Below are 10,000 nucleotides of genomic sequence, written 5' to 3'. Positions count from 1 at the left end.
CCATAAACAATCCCTTATACAGCACACTCACAGCCTTCTTTCGCAAGCCCCACTCACTTCTCAACACACGTCTCAATTTTCCCACCACATTCATACATTTCTTTCTCAGACATTCCAGATGCAACCTGAAGTTCATTCTTTCACTCACCCAGACACCCAGATATCTCACACTTCTCGCATACCTCACGCATTTATCATTCACACGTACATTGGGAGGCCTCGTCCCAGCCATACTACCTTTCATCAGCATCATCACAGTCTTATTTTCAGATACACTCACACCTACTTTCACTCCCCATTCGTACACCATTCCCATCCACTCCGTGCCCTTTCTCTCCAACTCCGCTCGGCTCTGTCCTTCTACAACCAACAGCAGGTCATCCGCGTACGCAACCACCTTACATTCATTCTCGCGTAGCCGCCACAACAGTTCATCCATCATTAGGTTCCATATAAATGGGCCGCAGATGGAGCCCTGCTGGCAGCCCCGCTCTACGTCCTTCCACACTGTATCACATGCACCCGTCATACATACACGCCTGCCGCTGAAGTAGCTCTTCCACAATTCAATCTCTTCACATTCAACTTCACGCAGTTTCTTGATCACACATTCCCACTCTAGGTTGTCAAACGCTCCCTTAAAATCCACGAACACTCCTAACACGTACTTTCTCTCCGACCCATTCACCCATTCATGCACTCGATTCCACGCATCCTCGGTCGACCGGTTCCTAACAAATCCGTACTGGGCGTCACACATTCTTCCACACATCATTCGCTCAAGTCTTCCAACCATCATTCGCTCCAACACTTTCCCCAGCACGGACAGCAGGCAAATGGGCCTGTACGACCCAGGGTCCGACCTAGGTTTCTCAGGGGACTTTAACAGAACAACCACCCGCGCAGTCTTCCACGCCGGGGGGAAACACGCTGTACTCAGGCATACATCATACATCCTCTTCATCCATACCGGGACAGCACGCCAAATCGCTCGCAACATCTCCGTACTTACTCCATCCATACCAGGTGCCTTTCCCACTTTCATCGATTTCACCGCCACATCCACTTCGCTCCATTCAAACTGCCTTTCTTCCTCACTCACGCCTCCTCCCGCCTCCATCTCCACGCTCGTCCGCGCTGCCGGGAAGAATCTCTCCATTAACGCATCCACACTCTCTTTCCATGTGCTCGTCATTCTATCACCCACTTTTATGCCACTCAATCTTACCCTGTCACGCTTTCCCATGCACACCTTATACACATCACTCCATGGATCCGAGTTCCCAGTCTCACACACAAATCGCTTCCAATTCTCCTCTTTCACTCTTCGCATTTTCTCCTTATACTCTCGCAAAACATTCTTGTATTCATTCATTCTTCCTTCTACTCTGCTTCCTCTCCTCTTCCTTGCACGCTGGTAGGCACGTCTGCTCCTTCCTACAGCTTTCTTCAGCCCCTCAAGCTCATCCGTCCACCACACAAGCTTCCTAGCATGCACAGGTTTACACCTCTTCATCCATCTGTCATTCGCACTATGGATCCATTTCATCATTCGCTCTACACAGCTCTGCGCATCCGTTTCGTCTATAGCGCTTGCTGCATCCTCTAACGCACTCTCTCGCATATCACACATATATCCTTCCCAGTCTACGTCCTTGCACACCCATCTACACATGTCCTCATTCGTACTTGCATTTTCTCTGTATACCATACGTATCAATAACACGTTATGGTCACTCACTCCCCAGTCAGGCTTTACCTCCCACTCATACCGGCACCCTCCATGCGCATCGTTCACGAGAGTGACGTCGATGTCACTCTCCCCATTCGGCCCGCTGAACGTGTAAAATTCACTTGGTTCATTTAACACGTTCATCCCGTTCGCAATCATCCATTCCTCAATCACTCTTCCACGCGCTTCACTTTCTCTGCTGCCTCCCTCACCCTTGCTATACCACAAGGGAGAGACGGCATTCGCATCCATACCCACCAGCAGACGCTTTCCCCTGGCTGTCTCACATACTCTGTCCATGTACGCCAAGTACGGCTCGATGCTCTTACCGTACCGGCAGTACACGGACACCACATACATCTCTCCACAGTCCCCCTTCAACCACACGCACACTCCAAGCTCATTCGTACATTCTCTCACACACATCACGTCCAACCTAGAGTCATTCACTACCACTGCTGCTTTGACTATCCCACTCTCGCTAACAATCACATCCATACCTATGGGCAAGCCCACCACGCGTCCATGCCTTTCGTACGGTTCTTGCAGCAGTGCTACACTCACTCGACGTTCGCGCATCATCTCACCCAGATCACACATAACCGCATACGCTCTCTGGCAGTTATACTGCACCACATTCACGCACCATTCATTCGTCATTTATTCTCGCTTTCTCTCTCTCTAACGCTCTTACGTATTCCGGACATCCTTCGGACAGAACCGAGTGGTCACATTTACTCCCTTTCAACCTACAGTTTCTACACACACTTTCCTTTTTGCACTCTCTCATTACGTGTCCTACACATCCACACTTTTGGCACAGTCTTTCCTTTTCCGTGCACTGCCGCATCATGTGCCCAAAAGCAAAGCACTTGTGGCACCTCAGCACACTGAAGAACTCTTTCACCCTAAAGGCCTTCCAATGCACAAACACTCGTCCGTCACAACAGAGAACATTCCTAATTGCACTGGTAACTTCTAATATCACGTTACCGCAGGTTGCATCCTTCTTCGCGTTCCTACTTACAACACGCACTCGTTCCATAAATGCTCTTTCATCCACTCGTCCTTTCAAGCTTCTTTCATACATCTCGCTTAATAGCACACCGTTTTCCAGGTCGTTCGGCACATCATATAGGATGATCTTCGGGCCTATCTTGCGAGGCAGCTCAACCCTTAAGCCAACACTCTTAAACTGGTCACACTCTCTAATTTTTTTCAGTTCACTTTCACTCATCGTCTCAATTGCTACCCCTCCATTCCTCACTCTCCTCACCGCTTTCACACGCACATTCAGTGACTTGCTCACATGCTTCATCATTCTCTCCTTCACTTCCTCACTTGTCACACTCGCACTTGTATCATCCGCTCGTACTATCACCGCATAATTCCTCTCTTTTGTACTCGTCTTCACATTTGCTTCCTGCATCTTTTTATTCCCCAGCATGCTCTTTTCGACTTTCTTCGCACTCACACTCGCATAGCTCATTCCACTCCCGCCATGGGCTATATCCTGACTCGCTCGACGCATGCACTCATCCAATTTCCCTTGTATTCTCTCATTCTTGCAAATCATTCTCATCATTTGCTCTTCGTACTCTCCCACTATATCCAGTATCCTTTCACTCGCACTCTTCGATATCTTATTCGTCTCCGTAAAGAGGAATTTACGGAGCCTTGCACCAATCGTCCTCATGCACGCCAATTCGCTTACATCCACGACACCCTCATTCTCTCCCTCATTCACTCTCTTACGTTTCGCATTCACGCTCCCATCACTCGCTCTGCTCGCCACACTGTCACTCCTGCTCCTTCCATATACACATACATCCATCTCTGCAGGGGCCGAGAACGCATCCCCTCTTGCACCTCTTCCTTCTACAGCTTTCGGAGCATTCAAATTGGCGCCAGGGAAAACAAACACATCCTCGGTATCCCTCATGTTCCTAGCACCATTCGGGCTAGGACGCCTTATCGTCTTTCTCTCAGCCGGAGAGCTGTACGCCTCCTCACCCTGCTCAAGCGAAGCGATAACACCGGGCTTACTTAGTCCACCAGCCACCATCTTAGCAGATGGTGGTGACCTAGGAATAGACTCCCTCCTCTTAAAGGGGTCCTGTTCTCTCTCTCCGGTTTTCTGCAAAATTGTCGTCTTTAGTTTGATAGAGTTTTTATTATTATTTTTGTCCTTTTCCATATTGGTCCCACGAGTATGGCGAGTCACAACGTCCGCTCAGGCAGAGCCCCCAGTACCCGAGTAAGGCGACTTAATTACCGCAGGGTTGCGCCAGGTGCCCTACGGGCATACAGTAGATAGGGACAGTGGGAATCTCGTTAATCCATTCATGCGCGTCACTAATTAGATGACGAGGCATTTGGCTACCTTAAGAGAGTCATAGTTACGACCGCACCGGGGGGTCTGGGGGGGCGGTTAGCCCCCCCAGTAAGCGCCCCCAGCGGTGCCGGGCGGCTACATCGCGGTTACTCCCCTTCCGCTAGAATCGGGATCCACACCTGGGATTTCCCCCTTACAGCGCACATACACTGCGTATTACGTACGCCAGGACAAGCAGATCCTTCAGACGTAGGGGCGCGGTTTCACCACGCAACACAATTGACTATGGAATAGGTTAGGTTTTGCGTCACATGGACGCGATCCACCATTCCTACTCTCTTTATTGTACCTGTGTGTGACGCCCCAGGTAGCAAGGCACCGATCCACGCAGGCCGAATCATATTTACGTCCAACCGTGCAATGGATGGGCTGGGATAGCCCAGAGGGCTTCCCAAATGCTTAAGGGAATGCGTACACATGAAATTTCTCCACGAGACACACACCGCGCCAGGCGCCCTAGCTTCCACGCCCGTGAGAGTCCGACACCAATTGGTAGGGCACCGGTAGCCTCCCGGTGGGGCTCCCTACCTCCCTCACTACCCGGTGTTAGTCTAAGTCGCATGTATGACAGCTTCAGCATGCCTCGGACCCCGAACTGTGCATTCTCAGCGCCAGATCAGTCGACTCGGCCACGCATTCGCCACCGTCAGCAAACCCCGACAACGTTAGACGGGTCACCGTCGCGTACCTCGCTATTAGGCTACGCTGCCGATCGCCGCTACGACAAGGCCGGACGCTTTGCCCAGAACCTGGGATCGCTTTATCCTTCCATTGTCGTTTTAAGGGTAAACTGTGATCGGTCGCCCGTTTACCCGCATATATGTTTTAATTAGACAGTCGGATTCCCCTAGTCCGTGCCAGTTCTGAGCTGAGCGTTGAATGGCGGCCGAAGAGGACGACCACGACGGCTCGCGCCGCCACGGAAGCCTCGCAGCAAGGAAGATCCGCGGGAGGCCAAGGCACGGGACCGAGCTCGGATCCCGGGACCGGCGCGAGAACGCCGACCGTTCACCTCGCCCAGGCCCGGCACGTCAGCCAGACCCGCTTCCCGACCAAGCCCGACACGCCCCGCTCCTCAGAGCCAATCCTTATTCCGAAGTTACGGATCCAATTTGCCGACTTCCCTTACCTACATTATTCTATCGACTAGAGGCTCTTTACCTTGGAGACCTGCTGCGGATATGGGTACGAACCGGCGCGACACCTCCACGTGGCCCTCTCCTGGATTTTCAAGGTCCGAGGGGAAGATCCGGACACCGCCGCAACTGCGGTGCTCTTCGCGTTCCAAACCCTATCTCCCTGCTAGAGGTTTCCAGGGAACTCGAACGCTTATACAGAAAAGAAAACTCTTCCCGGATCTCCCGACGGCGTCTCCAGGTCATTTTGGGTTACCCCGACGAACACTCTTACGAGGGCCCGAATTGTATGCGGTTCCGCTGCCGGGTTCCGGAATAGGAACCGGATTCCCTTTCGCCCGACGGGCGTGTGTCCTTCGTATAATATTTATTATTATTTCTCGACACTCGAGTATATTGTACGCCGTCATTGACATAGGATTTCTCCTAGGGCTTAGGATCGACTGACTCGTGTGCAACGGCTGTTCACACGAAACCCTTCTCCACGTCAGTCCTCCAGGGCCTCGCTGGAGTATTTGCTACTACCACCAAGATCTGCACCGACGGCGGCTCCAGGCAGGCTCGCGCCCAGACCCTTCTGCGCTCACCGTCGCGACCCTCCTACTCGTCAGGGCTTCGTGACGACGCGAGAGAAGACTAACGCCCGCTCCCGGTTGCCGCCCCACTTGCCGCTGACGGCAGAGTATAGGCTCGACGCTTCAGCGCCATCCATTTTCAGGGCTAGTTGCTTCGGCAGGTGAGTTGTTACACACTCCTTAGCGGATTCCGACTTCCATGGCCACCGTCCTGCTGTCTTAAGCAACCAACGCCTTTCATGGTGTCCCATGAGCGTCGAGTTGGGCGCCTTAACTCTGCGTTTGGTTCATCCCACAGCGCCAGTTCTGCTTACCAAAAATGGCCCACTTGGCACTCTGATCCGAAGATGCTCGTGGCTTCATAATTCAAGAAAGCCAGAGATCTCACCCATTTAAAGTTTGAGAATAGGTTGAGGTCGTTTCGGCCCCAAGGCCTCTAATCATTCGCTTTACCAGATGAGACTCGCGCGCGTTCCGTGCGGAACGGCCGAGTGCCAGCTATCCTGAGGGAAACTTCGGAGGGAACCAGCTACTAGATGGTTCGATTAGTCTTTCGCCCCTATACCCAGTTCCGACGATCGATTTGCACGTCAGAATCGCTACGGACCTCCATCAGGGTTTCCCCTGACTTCGTCCTGACCAGGCATAGTTCACCATCTTTCGGGTCCCAACGTGTACGCTCTGGGTGCGCCTCTTCTCGCGATGAGAACGAGACGCCCCGGGAGTGCGAGGCCGCATCGCGACGCGGCCCATCCTCCCTAGGTCGACGGCCAGGGCCGACCTTCACTTTCATTACGCCTTTAGGTCTCGCGACAAGTCCCAATGACTCGCGTACATGTTAGACTCCTTGGTCCGTGTTTCAAGACGGGTCCTAAGAGTACCCAAAGCAGTAGCGTCGCCGACCGGTATCGGTCTCCCGCGAGACCGCGGGAGACGTTCGCAGGCCTGTCGAAGGTGTACCGTACTGTAACCAACAGCGGGCCAGGACCGGGGACGGCGCGAAGTCCGTAACCTCCGAGTACCGTGGCGCGCGCTTGCGACGGTCTCGACGCACCGTGAATAGTGCGGCCTGATACCTTGCGCGTACCGCCGAGCAGCCGGCCGGGCGACCGAGGGTTTGTCGCGTGCCGTTTTACCGGCGACGCGACAGACACCGCACCCGGGCCGTAGACCGACACCCAGCGGGTCGCGACGTTCTACTTGGGGAGAAGTGCACGACGACGAGCGCCGGACATCGGCGCACGGTAGCGTGCCCGCGCGCGAGCCGCAAGGACTCCGCGGGACATCGCCGACCGACGCGAAGCCAGCGCCGCTGACGATGAATCTCCCCGTTCGATCTTTTGGGTTTCTTAGGTTTACCCCTGAACGGTTTCACGTACTCTTGAACTCTCTCTTCAAAGTTCTTTTCAACTTTCCCTCACGGTACTTGTTCGCTATCGGTCTCGTGGTCGTATTTAGCCTTAGATGGAGTTTACCACCCACTTAGAGCTGCACTCTCAAGCAACCCGACTCTAAGGAGAGATCCTCCCGAGGCGCGCACCGGTCGCTACGGGCCTGGCACCCTCTACGGGTAAGTGGCCCCATTCAAGATGGACTTGGACGCGACGCGGCACCTCGGGATAAGCGGATCCTCCCAAACACCACATTTCCCTGCGGCGGAACCGCGGGATTCGGTGCTGGGCTCTTTCCTGTTCGCTCGCCGCTACTAAGGAAATCCTGGTTAGTTTCTTTTCCTCCGCTTAATAATATGCTTAAATTCAGCGGGTAATCTCGCCTGCTCTGAGGTCGTCGCATAGTGAGTTTTCGTAGCCGTTTGCCTCCTCCGCGTCGCTCATCGTCGTCTCTCCTCTATAATATATATTATAAGAGGGAGAGAGAGAGAGCGTCGAACGAGAGAGCAGCAGCGGCAGCACACGAAATACGCGAGAAGGCAAATCGCCGGGGCGCTAACCGCACACACACTCGTTGGTGGTAATGGAGACGATATATCGCGGGGTTCGAGATTCTCGGCTCTCCCTTTTCTCTTTTATATACGAAATTCGGGCGGAATCGATTCGACGAGTACACGACGCGGCGCGCCGGTCCCCTTTTTTCGCTTTACGAAAATTTCGTGGACTCGGACACGCGGTCGGCTCGCGATTCAAAACCCTTCTCCGTAAAGAGGTAAAGGATTACGAATGCTCTCTCCGCCGGACGACGACGCGCCGTATATTTCTCCGTAATACCGTTATGTGTGCGGGCAAGGGCGCCTCGGCATAAGACGCGCGAGCGCTATCGCACCGAGAGACGCGGCACAGAGTGCGAGAGCAGTCCGGTCAGTCTGTGTGATGTACGGAGAGGAGAGACGGTGAGACAAGCGCTACCTACTTTCGGGAGACAACGACGCACGCGCCGCTCTAGGGAAAGCGGTGCCATTCACCGTCCTGACCCTTTTTTTGGCCGTTTGTTGCTCCCTTCGCGCGCGCTCTTACTCTCATCCCATTTCTCCTCGGCTCTCGCGTACACACACGACTTGGATACACAAACACGCTCCCCCTCTTAATTCGCGCAGCATTCTCTGGGCGCGCGTTCGCCAACGTTTTACACGCTTGTGCGCTTCTCCTCCTCATTATTATTATTATTATTTCGGTGTGTCATTTCAGACGACGCCAGGATTTGCACCGCGGCCGGTCGGCGCGGCACAGACACCTCGGGCGAACGTCCAACGATCGCTCGTACGCCCATTGTAAGCGTTGCACAGGGCACAGGCGACGCGCGCGCCATTCTCTGGTCGCCCGCGTCGTGGCCGTGCGCGCTTTTCGGGCGCAAGCAGTTTAGGGGTACTAAAACGACCCTCAGCCAGGCGTGGTCCGGGAATTGTATCCGTGGACCGCAATGTGCGTTCGAAATGTCGATGTTCATGTGTCCTGCAGTTCACAAGTTGACGCGCAATTAGCTGCGTTCTTCATCGACCCACGAGCCAAGTGATCCACCGTTCAGGGTAATCGTTCGAAATTTTTGCGTTCGCGAAGAAACGCGCTTCTCGTTCAACCATCGTGGTCTCTTCTCTCGGACGAGAGAGAGAGAGAATAATCGTGGTGGCTCTTCGATCAGCCTGTCCGCGCGCGTCCGAGGACGCGCGCGGACCGCCGCCTCCCGCCAGGGAAGGCTACGGCACAAAGATAGAGTTGTGTGTTTCTCGTTCGGAGCGTCTCTCCCGCAACGGGAGAGCCGGGGCGGAAGCTCTTTGAAGAAACCGTCGGACCGACACAGTTGACAGATTGGTCGAAATATCATCGATCCCTTCTCTGTGTTATATATATATATTATAATAATATATGGGGGTCCTCTCGCTCGGCACTCGCGGTCGCACACCGTGTGTTCTCGGCACGCTGACCGCTGCCCCGCGACAACGGGGAGGGCGCGCGTCGACGAACGTCGTGGGTGCTGCACACACGCGTGCGCGGGCATAGGTTACCACCGGTTCGCGCTCAACGCCGAATCGACGCTCTGCGTGTGTGTATGGCCGGAGAATGGCACACACACGAGCGTGATCGCGAAGCGTCTCGCTCCGAATCGTCGTCGAACACCGCCGGGCGCGCTGCTCTGCTTGCCGACTACTTTCGGTCAGAGAGGCGCGACGGCGTCCGTCGTTATATCAAAACACAACAACAAATTCCGTCAAATCCGTTATTTTCTTTTTCTCTGAGAGCGCCTTTTCAGCGCGTCCATTCAGTCGCCGACTGCTGCGAGCGCGCGTCTCTCCCAAAAGAGAGGACTCTCGACGCAGAGCAGGACCTCCGGAACGTTAATGATCCTTCCGCAGGTTCACCTACGGAAACCTTGTTACGACTTTTACTTCCTCTAAATGATCAAGTTTGGTCATCTTCCCGGCAACATCGGCAATGCCGAGACATTGCCGCGCACCAGTCCGAAGACCTCACTAAATCATTCAATCGGTAGTAGCGACGGGCGGTGTGTACAAAGGGCAGGGACGTAATCAACGCGAGCTTATGACTCGCGCTTACTGGGAATTCCTCGTTCATGGGGAACAATTGCAAGCCCCAATCCCTAGCACGAAGGAGGTTCAGCGGGTTACCCGGGCCTTTCGGCCAGGGAACACACGCTGATTCCTTCAGTGTAGCGCGCGTGCGGCCCAGAACATCTAAGGGCATCACAGACC

The 10,000-nt window shown here is 54.1% G+C and overlaps 1 non-coding gene and 1 pseudogene across 1 annotated transcript; both read right to left on the bottom strand.

Moving 5' to 3' along the window:
• Nucleotides 1-3,997: 3,997 nt before the first annotated feature.
• Nucleotides 3,998-7,626, bottom strand: LOC114933597 (large subunit ribosomal RNA; annotated as a pseudogene).
• Nucleotides 7,627-8,666: 1,040 nt separating this feature from the next.
• LOC114933592 (5.8S ribosomal RNA) lies at nucleotides 8,667-8,821 on the bottom strand. Its single transcript, XR_003820083.1, has one exon. It is a non-coding gene; the product is annotated as a 5.8S ribosomal RNA (ribosomal RNA).
• Between the last annotated feature and the right edge of the window lie 1,179 nt (nucleotides 8,822-10,000).

The sequence above is a fragment of the Nylanderia fulva genome, unplaced genomic scaffold, assembly GCF_048542155.1.
Source record: "Nylanderia fulva isolate GAGA-0341 unplaced genomic scaffold, ASM4854215v1 Scaffold619, whole genome shotgun sequence".
NCBI lineage: Eukaryota > Metazoa > Arthropoda > Insecta > Hymenoptera > Formicidae > Nylanderia > Nylanderia fulva.
Note: the sequence above shows the minus strand (reverse complement) of the source record. Positions and strands in the feature narration are given on the sequence as shown.